This window comes from Drosophila rhopaloa, unplaced genomic scaffold (assembly GCF_018152115.1).
Source record: "Drosophila rhopaloa isolate 14029-0021.01 unplaced genomic scaffold, ASM1815211v1 contig_203, whole genome shotgun sequence".
Taxonomy (NCBI): domain Eukaryota; kingdom Metazoa; phylum Arthropoda; class Insecta; order Diptera; family Drosophilidae; genus Drosophila; species Drosophila rhopaloa.
This window is the reverse complement of record NW_025335088.1, coordinates 2,691,923-2,707,110: the sequence shown is the minus strand read 5'-3', so window position 1 is coordinate 2,707,110 and position 15,188 is coordinate 2,691,923. Positions and strand designations below refer to the sequence as shown.

Here is a 15,188-nt window from a genome sequence, read left to right as displayed (position 1 = left end):
CGTCTTCGTTTCAGGACGCGGTTGGAACCTTCGGCTAAGAGTCTTCGTTGCGTCTTCGTGTCCACCAACACCAACACTAACACCAGCATCTTCGCTCAGCAGCACCAATTTTAACGGGTATCAATGCTCTCTTAACTTGCTCTTAGTTAACAAATCGGACAACATCGGAATAATGGTCGACCGGCGGGGCATTGGGTCATCTTTGTAGTGGAAGTCAAAGTATGATCGTCGATGTTGTTGTTCAGTCGGTTTTCCGGCTGGGACTCAAGCTAAATATTAGGACTCGGATTCAGTAGTTACCTCAGAGATAAACATAGATCCTCTCTTGTGATTGTAGTACGAAGACGGTAGCAACGTCGCTGAAGATGATGAGGAGCATGCAAATCGAATGGTTAACGTTCCACGAGCACCTGGTAATTTCCTTATAAATTACTTTTTACAAGTGGCTTTTCTTATAGTTAATAGGTTATGGTTTGATTTAAATTATTTTTGATGTGTTATTGAAAGTCATTTAAACATAAGGCCGGAATAAGGCACACGTTACGGTGTCGCGATATATTCGTTACGAAAAGTCATTAATCGCCTATTTTCGGTGTAACTCTCAAAATTACAGTACCCCCTCTCTGTACCGTCATGGAGCTAGACAGATTAAGTCTCTATTTGGATTTTATTAGCTTTTAATTTTTGTAAATTTTAAATCACAATTTGTTACCCGATACCTTTACTTATTTTCTCGCCCAAAAAGTATCACCTAACTATCGGAAATGTATTTTTCGCCTATTGCCTATTTCTCTCGTCCACTACAATTTAAGGTATATAAAAATATAATTTTATTTAATAAAGTTTCAGAGTTTTTTTAGCCTGGATCACCAAAAATTGGCTACAAATACGTTTATATACCGACTTAAATAAATATCTAATTAAAAAATCTCCCATTTATTTTAGTGAAATATGGTATTATAGTGGTTTAAGTGGATTAGTTGGTAGCGTTATAGAACTACGATATATTTTATTTTACGTACTGTTGTCTAGATTAATTTATATTTCGCTCTCCAGGTTTTATCGTGTAATTACAATTGATATTTTTGAAAATTGCTCTTATTATAAGAAAGTCTATCGTGATTTTCTTCTGGAGTGTGTAGTTAAATATGGGTATAAATATAGCCACTTTTGTGTCAAATACTAGCTGTAGGGTATGTGGTAGTCAAAACTGTCTGTTCCGGTGTCAGTGTGTCTTGAATAAGCATTCGGGGAATGTATTTTGTAGCTGTGGAAATGTATCCTCTGTGATAACTTTGGAAATCTCGGTGTAGCTCGTAACACACAAACTCTTAACCTTAGATATAGAATGTTAGCTAGCTATACAATTTAAACGTCTATATATATACATAAGTAAGTTAGTTTTTTTTAGTCCGTGGCCTAGGTCAAATTCTCACGCAATCCTTACTCAAACCTACAGTTCAAAGATAAAAAGTGTTTTCTGCGTAAAATTGTTTATGGTTTTCGTTTAAGTTCCTTTTGTATTTTTAATAAATTTATAAATTTTTTTCGTAATTAATTTATGTGGTTTTGTACTTTTGATTTCAATTTTGCAACATTTTGGTTGTTGTAAATTATGTTTTTATTTCATTTGTCTAACATAGAAATTTGAGATGGTTTTTAGCGGTTTATTCTCGTTGGTCGGTTTTTATGTTGGGTTACATTGATTTATTTGTTATAATTTTCTTAGATTCGTGATGAAGGTTAAGTTGATGTTGATATTCCGTTTTAGTAATGTGAGTACTTAAATCAGAGAATTAATTGCATCTGTTCTATTGCTTTAAAACTTAAAAATGGTTGTTGAGTTAGGTTGGATGATTTTATCGCTTGATACGGATTCTTGTATTTGTATTAAAAACGTTTTTGGTCTATTGTTTTTGTTAAAATTATGATGATCTGAAATAAAATAAATAGAAAAAGTTTTTTAAGATTTTTAATTTGAAGCAGTAAAACACAAATAATATTGCCCAATTGCTACGCAATTCATTGGTGCTTTGCTTCTTTATCTATCATCTTTTTTTTTGGTTTTTTGGTTTATTTTTATCACAAATCCACAATAATTTTAAATCTAGTTTATGCACATTTGATAAAATAAAAATGCTCCGCGAGGTCAGGACGATCCGCAGTCGGCTGTTCTACTCCATGGAATATTGCGTTTGTGAATGCCGCATCCAAAATAATTGAGAATAAAAATCATCGCCTCGGCAATACGTTGTTTGGTGAGCTGGAGAAGGGACAACGAGTGGCCAAAAGGGGGGAACGACTGGGAGTCAGCGGTGTGCTTATTATAAGATAAAAATTGTGTGTGTTAAACAAAAAGTGACAGCAGCGGCAGCGACTGCAGCAACGAAAGCGGCGGATGTGGATGTGGATGTGGATTCAGGTCCTTGCACTCGGACAGGCCAGCGCCGGCGCTCTTGGCAACTGCAGTTGCAATGCCAGTTGCTTCTGCACTTGTAGTTGCAGTTTCACACTCAAAGAAAATTAAAGCTTTTACAGGCGTCGCCTCTTACACCTCAACTCCTCATCTAACTCAGTAATGCCAACATCAAACATGTTAAGTAGTATAATGCCCTGCAAAGTTTTTTTCAAAATCCGCCGACTTACAGTGTACTTTCTATATTTGTTATAGGAAGATCAGGGCATTACTGATTACTATTGCCCTTAATTCCACCATCACTATGTAAAAAGGCTTACCGGCGCCTACTTTTTAAAAATAATAAATCTATTCAAATTCTAGTTTATGTCCAGTCCCCTCCTAATAAAAAAACTAGCAAAATTGATAATTTTGACCCTACAATCATAAAGATTCCTCAAATTAGTTTTACAATCCTAATATGACCCTAAATTGATCCTAGAAATAAAGTCAATCGTCTTGATATTTTCGAAAATATTTTATTTTATTAATTTATACAACCTTTAAAAAAACAAGAAAGGAAGCAAATTTCTATGCCTTTATTACTGAAAACAATGAAGCTACATATGTCGATTTTGCATTTTGTCATCGTCACCTATATGATATTGTTGTCCGATTTTGAGAAAAATAAAAGCGTAATTCTGATTTAGTAAATAATTCAAATATCTCAAAGGAATATTTTGATAAACAGAAAAACAGCAAAACAAAAAGTTTTTTAAAATTTTTTTCTTTTTAATTTTTTCATTTTTTAATGGGTGCTATATGATATAGATGTCCGATTTTAATTTAATTAAAACCATAATTCCTTAATATTTAAATATTACCAAATCCCAAAGAACAAACAAAAAAATTGGTTTTTTCGTTCCGACTTATATACTACCTGCAATAGAAAGACAACTAGCCTTAAAATGCCTTTAAAACTGAGGGACTAGTAGGGATTTGATCTGCGGTCTCTGGATCGTCAAGCGCTTACCAAAGCCACTAAGCCATTGACTTAATTTAATCATTAATGGCAGTTAGCATACATCATATCTTTATAACTTCCTCATAAAATGTTGTTCTTTTATAACAATTTCTGGCCAACAGTCTTAGCCGCAAGGAAAATCATAACTAAGAGCCGGATCGAATTCCGAAAATCGAAACAAGCGATTATTGGTATTGAAGTAACCCTGGGGATTCATAATATTTATACCATCATAATACTATACTATTTCCAAATTATACACAGTATACATATATTCTTAAGAAAACAAAAAAAAAATAACAAGGTACGCACAATAGAACAAACTTCAGCTTTCTTTTAATGGAGAAAAACTTTGTGTATGTATCTACGATCCAGTTTTTTCGAGTGTATGCAACTGCATGCTGTCGATGCCCAGAGACCATTCGTTCCCCGCGAGTGTGTGTGTGAACCAAATATGTCTGGCCCATGCCGCGTTTCAGATGCGTTTTCGTTGCATCATCCCTTACGCCACCCCCGCCAACTGATTACTCTCACACAGAGTGGCGAGGGGGCAGCAAGTGCTGTTTTGGCTGCACTCGGTGTCGGCCGGTCATCGTTGCACTTTCCGCAGTAACATCCCTTATATGGCGGCGGTGCAGCCGTGATGACCACTGCAACCACCCAATGAACCCCCCTTTCACTCCCCTCCCCCCCCGCTGCAACCGCAACGGAGCCGGTCCTGGTCGGTGGTATGCAAATTTGTGCATGATTTAATGTCTACTTCAAGGCCTCTCTGGCACCTCCTGTCCCCGCTCTTGTCCTGCTGTCTCCCTCTCTCCTTCTGGTTGCCGCCGTCTCGACTCTTTTACCGGTTTCTGTCTAGCTTGTGTTTGTGCGCTGCACTTCGCTGTGTCTGTGCATGTGTGTGTGGTTTCGTGTGTGTGCATGCAATCTGGATGCATTTCTGGTCGGCGTCACGGTGTAGCTGTATGCATTTTAATGTATATGTGAAAATCCTTATGTGCAAAACATTCACGTATGCAGCACAGACATACACACGTAAGCACCCGACAAACACTATCGAACCCTTAATGATTTAAATATATGTATGTGCTTATTTAGTATATACGCAAACATATATGCTGCAGCATGTATATACATACATATGTACACACATAGGTAGAATTAGCTGCCTTCTCTCCTGTTCAATCGATTTTATTCTGTGCTCAGTCCATTTATATCGACCTCTATTGATTTTCTTAAATATTATACATTGACAACTAACAGTGGCAAAGCTCTTGAGCTAAGCGATTTACATTTGAAACTGAGAAACAAGAGATACAAACTACATCAAATCCTTCAAAAATAAGAATAAATAAATTTAAACATTTTTTAATTAGATTATCTAAAGTATTATCTCTAAAATGTTCAAAATTAACGCCTCTAAAGTAAACAAAATGAGGTCCAATCCAATCAGTATTTGTTCATGCTTAGCAACAGATGGTTATTATGACACTGGTAGGCTCGTCTTGCCAATATACTTGAGAATATCCTCTCAAGGACCTTCCTGTAGATTTATTTTTACACTCTTGCAGAGGGTATTATAATTTTGGTCAAAAGTGTGCAACGCAGAGAAGGAGACATCTCTGACCCTATAAAGTATGTATGTATATACATATGTATATTCTGGATCAGCAACAACAGGAGAGTCAATCTAGCCATGTCCGTCTGTCTGTCCGTCCGTTTCTACGCAAACTAGTCCCTCAGTTTTAAAGCTATCTGCTTGATCGGGACCCTATATCATATAGCTGCCATATAACTGAGCGATCGGAAATGCGTGTTTTTAAAGTTAGGAAGTTGTGATTTTTTATGGATTTTATATTTGGCCAATCAATCCGACCTACTAAATTTCTTAAGGATCGGCCGACTATATCCTATGGCCGCCATATAACTGATTGATCGGAAATGCCACAACTTTGGTGTTTGTAAAGTTTGGATTTTCTATGTGTTTTTTTTTCAATCAATCCGACCTACCAAACTATGCCATATAACTGAACGATTGGAAATGCCATAACTTTGGTGTTTTTAAAGTTTGGAAGTTGGGATTTTTTAAGAGTATAAGGAATGCATCATATGAATAATTTTGGAGAATATTATTTACAGAATATTCTGCAAGGGTATATCAACTTTGGCTCCGCCCGAAGCTAGTTTTCCTTTCTAGTCTTAATTTTCTTTCGTTCTTTGGGATTTGGTAATATTTAAATATTATAGAATTACGGTCATAATTAAATTAAAATCGGACATCTATATCATATAGCTCCCATAGGAAAATCGAATATTCTTCTAAATTATATTCTCCAAAATTAAACATATGATGCATTCATAATACTCATAAAAAAATCCCAACTTCCTATCTTTAAAAAGAAAGAAAAAGAAAGAGACTAGTTCGCGTAGAAACAGACAGACAGACGGACATGCTTATATCAACTCAGGACGCGATCCTGATCAAAAATAAATATACTTTATAAGGTCGGAGATGTCTCCTTCACTGGGTTGCACACTTTTGACCAAAATTATAATACCCTTTGCAAGGGTATAACAATGTAGCTATGTCGATTTTGCAATTCATTTTGCCATTGTTTTTATGACCGCTATATTATATTGTTGTCCGATTTTAATTTAATTAAAACCGTTTGGTAATTATTAAATATTACCAAATCCCAAAGAACGAAAAGAAAATTAAAAACAACAAAGTTATAATTTTTTTGAATTTTTTCTTCCGATTGTTCTTATAGGAGCTATATGATATAGTCGCCCTATCCGGCTCGTTCCGACTTATATACTACCTGCAATAGAAAAACAACTTTTTGGAAAGTTTCAAGCAGATAGCTTTAAAACTGAGGGACTAGTTTGCGTAGGGACGGACGGACGAACGGACAAGCGGACATGGCTAGATCGACTCTCCTGGTGATGCTGATCAAGAATTTATATACTTTATAGGGTCGGAAATGTCTCCTTTACTGCGTTGCGAACTTTTGACTGAAATTGTAATACCCTCTGCAAGGGTATAAAAATGTGAAAAAATTGTATTATGGTGTTTTCTATTTATTAAAATATTCCTTTGAGATTTAGTAATCATTTACTGTTTCAGAATTACGCTTTTAGTTTTGTCAAAATCGGACAACAATATCATATGGCTGCCATAGAAACGATGGCAAAATGAAGCGAAAAATCGACATAGCTTCATTGTTTCTATTACTAAGTAATATAGGCATAGAAAGCAAAATGTAGTAGATCTGTAATAACTGCAAGGGTATATAAACTTCGGCTTGCCGAAGTTTTCTTTCATTTTTGTTAAGCTTAACGTAATACAAAATGTTTATAAGTAGAGATAATTAAAAAAATTGTCATGATATAATGGATTGAATAAGGCAAATTTCGAGGTTATAGGGATAAGTTGCATTTTTTTGACAAAAGCGCATTTAAAATGTTCTGTATTTGCAAATAGCAGGCAGATTGTTCCGACCGACCCTGTAAACATGTCTCGAGATCTACATTAGATATCGAGATAAAAGCATGTGAGTGTGTGTGCATACATAAATGTATGGGCAAATGCAAATGCAAAAGTGTGTATGAATAAACTGATTGTAGGTTTGTATGTATGGTGCAGCTTCGGTGTGTGTGTACGGTCATAATGGTGCATTTCCACTCTGCGGCCAGCCTGCACGAATTAATACTTATAAATTAATAAACACATTCCGCGCATCTTTCCCTATCTCGCTCTCTGCCTATGTACACTTACCTATGTACTTTTGTCTGTACATATGTATAAATAGATGTATTGGTTCATCTGATGGAGGTATTTGAACACCGAACCAGTTTAAACATTAAATGAACGTGCACAAAATTAAGATTATGCGAATGTGAAGTAATCCCAGGCAATGCTTTTTATACCCTTTCACAGGGTATTATAATTTCAGTCAAAAGTTTGCAACGCAGTGAAGGAGAGATTTCCGACTCTGTAAAGTATACATATATATTCGGGATCAGCAACAACAGGAGAGTCAATCTAGCCATGTCCGTCTGTTTGTCCGTCCGTCCGTTTCTACGCAAACTAGTCCCTCAGTTTTAAAGCTATGTATCTGCTTGAAAAAAGTTTTTAAAAGTTGTGTTTCTATAGCAGATAGTATATATGTAAGTCGGATCCAGCCGAATTAGTATAGCTCCAATAGAAACAATAGGAAGAAAATGCAAAAAATTATAATTTTGTTGTTTTTAAAATTTTGTTCTTTGGAATTTGGTAGTACATATTTAAATATTATGGAATTGCGGTTTTAGGTAAATTAAAATCGGAAATCTATATCATAACTCCCATAGGAACAATCAGAAACATTTTTATTTAATAGCTGGTGTTTTTAAATTGTTGTTGTTCTTTGGTAATATTTAAATATTATGGAATTACGGTCTTAATTAAATTAAAATCGGACATCTATATTATATGCTCCTATAGAAAAATCGAAAAATTGAAAAAAATAAAAACGAGAAACATTTTATTTTGGTGTTTTTCTATTTATCAAAATATTCCTTTGAATTACGCTTTTAGTTTTGTCAAAATTGGACAACAATATCATATAGTTGCCATAGAAACGATTGCAAAATGCAGTGCAAAATCGACATAGCTTTATTGTTTTTAGTAATAATGGAAATATAAGAAATCGGAAGGTAGTCATTTTCTAATAACTGCAAGGGTATATAAACTTCGGCTTGTCGAAGTTTGCTTTCTTGTTATACCCTTGCAGAGGGTATTATAATTTCAGTCAAAAGTTTGCAACGCAGTGAAGGAGACATTTCCGACCCTATAAAGTATATATATTCTTGATCAGCATCACCAGGAGAGTCGATCTAGCCATGTCCGTCTGTCCGTCCGTCTGTCCGTCTGTCCGTCTGTCCGTCCGTTTCTACGCAAACTAGTCCCTCAGTTTTAAAGCTATCTGCTTGAAACTTTCCCAAAAGTTGTCTTTCTATTGCAGGTAGTATATAAGTCGGAACGAGCCGGATCGGGCCACTATATCATATAGCTGCCATATAACTGAACGATCGGAAAAGCCATAACTTTGGTGTTTTTAAAGTTAGGAAGTTGGGATTTTCTATGGGTTTTATTTTTGGCTAATCAATTCGACCTACCAAATTTCATAGGGATCGGACGACTATATCCTATAGCCGCCATATAACTGATTGATCGGAAATGCCATAGCTTTGGTGTTTGTAAAGTTAGGAAGTTGGGATTTTCTATGGGTTTTATTTTTGGCCAATCAATCCGACCTACCGAATTTCATAAGGATCGGCCGAATATATCTTATAGCTGCCATATAACTGAACGATTGGAAATGACATAACTTTGGTGTTTTTAAAGTTAGGAAGTTGGGACATTTTATGAGTATTAAGAATACATCATATGAATAATTTTGGACAATATAATTTATAAAATATTCTGCAAGGGTATATCAACTTCGGCTCCGCCCGAAGTTAGCTTTCCTTTCTTGTTTTTATTTAGTTTCACAAATATTAATTTTTGTCGCTTCCGTTTCTAGATAAACAAGTCTATCAGAACTAAAGACATAATTTTGCAGGTAGTAAAGAAATCGTAGCACGAAGAAGTTTTCCTCAATTTAGAAAAATATTTTTTGAGTGTTATCTTCAAAATATTTATTTTTGAAAACTATCCGCCAGATTTCTTATTTGCGATTTCGTATGTATCGCCTATTAACCGTCGACAACATCGCGCATACGTACATTTCACAGCTGCAAACAACGGTGCGAGATGTGTAAATGCAATTTGTTTTTCATAAATAATGGCCAAGTAAAAAAATGCAGTTCCATAAGTGCGTTGCTATGCATGTATGCATGTTTATACCAAATGTATATAACTATACCATACAAGAACAGCAACGGATGTATGTGAATAATGTGTGGCGGGAATCCTTGCATGCATATTAACATTCGTGGGACGCTCTTCTTGTATTCTATGTGACAAAATTCAGCTGCACGTTATGTGTATATGTGTGCATATGATTGTTTATATTAATTATCTGAAGCTGATTTTATTTTGACTAATTGGAATCCTTTTTACAAAATTTCAGGGAAACGCCGTCCCTTTTAAAAAGTGCGGAAGGAGTTTACTATAGAAGTATAGCCGCGGAATCAAAAATTAGCCACGACTGTCCCAACAGAACAAACATTACATGTATTTTGGAAAAAATCAATTTTCAATTGCAGAGTTCTGAATGGGAAAATTGTCAAAAGTGTATTTATTTAGTCATTTTACGTCACACAATTTTTTATCAGAAATGTTTTATGCTGAAGAAGCGATCGTCAAGACTTTTTATACCCTTGCAGAGGGTATTATAATTTCGGTCAAAAGTTTGCAACTCAGTGAAGGAGACATCTCTGACCCTATAAAGTATATATATATATTCTTTATTAGCATCACCTGGAGAGTCGTTCTAGCCATGTCCGTCTGTTTGTCCGTCCGTCCGTTTCTACGCAAACTAGTCCCTCAGTTTTAAAGCTATCTGATTGAATCTTTTCCAAAAGTTGTCATTTAATTGCAGGTTGTTTTACGTCGAAACGAACCGGATCGGGCGACTATATCATATAGCTCCCTTAGGAACAATCGGAAGAAAAACAATTTTAAAAAGTATATCTTTTGTTATATCCTTGCAGAGGGTATTATAATTTCAGTCAAAAGTTTGCAACGCAGTGAAGGAGACATTTCCGACCCTATAAAGGATATATATTCTTGATCAGCATCACCAGGAGAGTCGATCTAGCCATGTCCGTCTGTCCGTCCGTCTGTCCGTTTCTATGCAAACTAGTCCCTCAGTTTTCCAAAAGTTCTCTTTTAATTGCAGGTTGTTTTAAGTCGGAACGAACCGGATCGGGCGACTATATCATATAGCTCCCTTAGGAACAATCGGAAGAAAAACAATTTTAACAAGAAATGTAAGCTAACTTCGGGCGGAACTGAAGTTGATAAACCCTTGCAGAATATTCTGTAAATTATATTTTCAAAAATCGGATTGATTGGCCAAAAATACAACCCATTGAAAATCAAAACTTCCTAACTTTACAAACACCAATGTTAGAAAGTAGAAACAGACGGACGGACAGAAAGACGGACAGACGGACATGCTTATATCAACTCAGGACGCGATCCTGATCATGAATATATATATATACCTTATGTGTCCTTCACTGCCTTGCACACTTTCGACCAAAAGTGTATAAAAAGGGTATAAAAAGTTAATACTGCGTGCTGCCGATAGAAAAGAGAGAGAGAGGTGAATGTTTTTTAACATTCGGTATTTTGTATTATGAGTAAAAATTTTACATGCAGCTGCGGCCAGTCCGATCCGGCTCGTTCCGACTTGTAGACTACCTGCAATAAAAAGGCAACTTTTGGGAAAGTTTCAAGCAGATAATATAGCTCCCATGGGCTCGATCCGACTTAATACTCTATTATCATCGACAAAATTAAATAGATTTTTAAATTAATACTTAACTTAATACTCTATTATCATCGACAAAATTAAATAGATTTTTTAACAAAAATCTTTTCCGAATATGGGTAATATAGTGCCGAAAATATCGTGTTCAAAAGTATGACATATGTACATGTATGAATACACATACAATTTCAAGTACAAGTAGGTATATGCATAAATATAATAATCGGATGCACATGTAAATGCTTTCATACATTGCAAGAGTATGCACATGGTAAGCTGTATGTATTACAAATACTTATATATGTTTGGCCGTGTACTGTATATGTACATATTTTATATAAAATGATTCAGGTAATAATAATCGTTGTATTTTGGTGTATGAGCATGCATGGGTAGATATATTGATTTGCATTGAATTTTAGTTGCTTATCTGTACTTTCACAAATCAAAGCGACTACACTAAAATGTCTATTAAAATGAGTTTTGGACTAATTATAATACGCTCTGCAAGGTTGTTTGTGTAAATATGGTGGGCACTTCAAAATTAAAAAAGTTATATATATTTAAAATATATCAAATAAATTTAAAAATCGCATTATTTAAAGGACAAATTTGTTGTTATAAAAATAATAAATTTTCCCAAAAATAAATAAAACTCGACAGCATTACCTGAGGAACTTAGTAAAGATCTAACACGGTTCGTCCCGTAGATTTTTCAGGATAGTGAAAACCGACTTTGAAAACGGCCACATTTTAGCAGAGCGTTTTAAAGTTTTGGACTTAACTATGTTCAACTCCCCATAACTTTAAAAGTTTTACTCGGATCAAGCTCAAATTTTAGCACAATCTTCTTGAAATGATGTGCATTCAGTAAATCATTTGTGTCATATTAAATCAATCATCTTATTTTTTTTGGCAAAAGCGGTTTCTTTGTTGGGAAACGTATCAGAGACCCATTTTTAAATGAACCATAAAATAATCTTATAGTTTCTTCAAAAAATGGGTATTTGTATATAAGACATTTTTCAAAGTTGAATGATTCAAGTTTAAAACGATTAAAGCAATTTAAATTTTTGGGTAGTTTAGTCCGCTTTTAAGTAGAATCTTAAATAATTAGTTAACCATTTTTGAGCTTTGTTGGAAACAAACTGAAAGATATATGTGTATAAAATACCATTTTTGTCAATTAATATGTTCTAAATATGTTTTTCAATTATTATTCTTCATATTTTGAAATATCCAGCTGCCTATGCATGCGAGTGTATGAATGCTTTAAGCAAAAAGGGTTAAAAAGACATGACTTTAGAAATTGTATGTTTAAGAACATTCCCATGTTTAGATTTAGTGCAACTTGGATATATCAGAGCTCATTGAGCATTTCCTTGTTACACTTTGTCATAGTTCTTTAAGGGGGAGGGGGTATGGTTAATTCGGCCAAAAAAAGTACTATTTTCATGAATTTTTTCACACGATACGGTTAATGTTAGATCAATTATTTTATAAGCATATTAAAGTACAACATTTAAACTATGTTTTCACAAATTTGCATTAAAAACCAGAAAGGAAAGCTAACTTCGGGCGGAGCCGAAGTTGATATACCCTTGCAGAATACTCTGTAAATCATATTCTTCAAAATTATTCATATGATGCATTCTTAATACTCATAAAAAATCCCAACTTCCTAACTTTAAAAACACCAAAGTTATGGCATTTTTAATCGTTCAGTTATATGACAGCTATAGGATATAGTCGGCCGATCCTTATGAAATTTGTAGGTCGGATTGATTCGCCAAATATAAAACCCATAGAAAATCCCAACTTCCTAACTTTACAAACACCAAAGTTATGGCACATCCGATCAATCAGTTATGTGGCAGCTATAGGAAATAGTCGGCCGATCCTTATGAAACTTAGAAAGTCGGATTGATTGTCCAAAAATAAAACCCATAGAGAATCCCAATTTCCTAACTTTAAAAATACCAAAGTTATGGCCTTTCCGAGCGTTCAGTTATATGGCAGCTATAGGATATAGTCCGCCGATCCGGCTCGTTCCGACTTACTACCTGCAATAGAAAGACAACTATTGGGAAAGCAGATATCTTTAAAACTGAGGGACTAGTTTGCGCAGAAACGGACAGACGGACAAACAGACGGACATGGCTAGAACGACTCTCCAGGTGATGCTAATAAAGAATATATATCCTTTATAGGGTCGGGAAGTTTGTAACGCAGTGAAGGAGACATCTCCGACCCTATAAAGTATATATATTCTTGATCAGGATCACTTCCTGAGTTGATATAGCCCGTCTGTCCGTCTGTCTGTTTCTACGCAAACTAGTCTCTCAGTTTTAAAGATATCGAACTGAAACTTTGCACACACCCTTATTTCCTTTGCACGCAGTATATATGTCGGAACGGCCGGGATCGGCCGACTATATCCTATAGCTGCCATATAACTGATTGATCTGAAATGCCATAACATTGATGTTTGTAAAGTTAGGAAGCTGGGATTTTCTATGGGTTTTATTTTTGGACAATCAATCCGACCTATCAAATTTCATAAGGATCAGCCGACTATATCCTATAGCTGCCATATAACTGAACGATTGGAAATGCCATAACATTGGTGTTTTTAAAGTTAGGAAGTTGGGATTTTTTATGAGTATTAAGAATGCATCTTATGAATAATTTTGGAGAATATAATGTACATAATATTCTGCAAGGGTATATCAACTTCGGCTCCGCCCGATGTTAGCTTTCCTTTCTTCTTTTTAAATCGTTTTTTTGAGTGTATTGGCGTCAAGCCGTATTTTCTAAAATTGTAAAAAAAACTGTATCGCGACGATATTCGGGTAAGTTTTTAAATTATTTGATTTAAATACTACTTGCAAGAAAAATATGACTTTTCAAAAACTGTTAAAGCAATGATTTTCTTGTTTTTGAAGAAACAGATGGACTGGCATGGCCAGTTCTTCAACTTCGTTGCAATCTTTTGACAGAAATTTGTGTACCCAATGAAAGGGTATACAAATCTTTATAAAATATGTTTTACATTTTCATTTCTCTCAATTATTTATTCACCATACAATTTTTATAGGCAGTAACGCAATTTCGTCCAAATACTTTATACGAGATATCCAACAAAAATACATACATATAGCACAACTTTCCCCACAAGCGGTTTTTTTTTAAAAGTGTTAGAAAATAATAATCCATGGGACATTAAAGTATTTCATTTAAAATCGAGTATATTTATATCAATTCTGCATCTGCGGCACTATGTCCTCCCGCACACTATCGCTGCGATCAATGCCATCGAAAAAATTATAAATTTAATTTTGTTTGCTTTTATAATTATAAAAATCTTAATGGCTGCATCAATATAACATTATATCAAATATAATACAGGTTAATTGTGACTTAAGTTAAATATAATGTTTCAAATCCGAATTGGCTTTCCACTTTGCCACGGCCAAAGGTCTCGAGTGTACAAAATTAAATCAGCTACAACTTCGACAGCTTTCGGATTTTCCGTTAAAAATGTTGGTAAATTTTTCCAAACTATTTAAGACTACATATGTTTGAAGGAAAAAAAAACAACATAAAGACGAATTTTGAGACCTTAAATACCAGATTAATAATTGATTTTTCAATTGATTTTTCAAAAGTCCAGGTACGCACACCTCTAAGCAAAAAGGAAAACTCTGGATCGGTATATTACCTTTTCTGATCGATCCATCACAGCCGTCTCCTCCCGGACACTCGCGGTGCTCCTCGCCTCTGCGTCTAGTGGTTTTACCCCTGCAAGCCCATCGTTAAGATACAGGACCGAATGCACAAGTGGGAATGCCTTCAACATACTGTTACATCCATTAATAACTAAAAAGAAACTAAGTGGCGGCATCGAAGCCTGGAATCGCGATCACGATTTGCGGTCAGAAGCAGATGGTGGAATACTGACCCACCGAAAGGTACGCAGAAAGAATAAAAAGCATAAATTTAGCAGGGGCACAAACGGGAATGGAGCAAAGTGACCTGTTAAATATGCGTATGCGTACATCTACGGGCATCTGCGAATACACATCTGTTTCCGCGACATCACCTTGAGAAACAGGAAGGGTCGAAAAATGTATTACTGTTTTTGCATCTATGCTGGCTTATATGCTGTCTTTGATTATAGTTTTATTTTTACCAATTTTAACAAAGCCAAATCAAAAAATAATTTATTTTAAACTGATTGTTTACCATCCACACTGACTCTGGCAATTTTATATCAAATGTT

General features: G+C 34.9%; 1 protein-coding gene across 2 annotated transcripts in view; it reads right to left on the bottom strand.

Annotated features, from left to right (window-relative positions):
* Nucleotides 1–670, bottom strand: part of LOC108040160 (zinc finger protein 646) — a 41,362-nt gene extending 40,692 nt beyond the window's left edge. Inside the window, exon 1 of one of the 2 annotated variants that reach the window (XM_017117446.2) lies at nt 301–670. The gene's annotated coding sequence lies outside the window, so the exon portion shown is untranslated. The remainder of the gene's footprint in view (nt 1–300) is intronic. The other variant, XM_017117444.2, reaches the window with a different exon arrangement.
* Nucleotides 671–15,188: the final 14,518 nt, after the last annotated feature.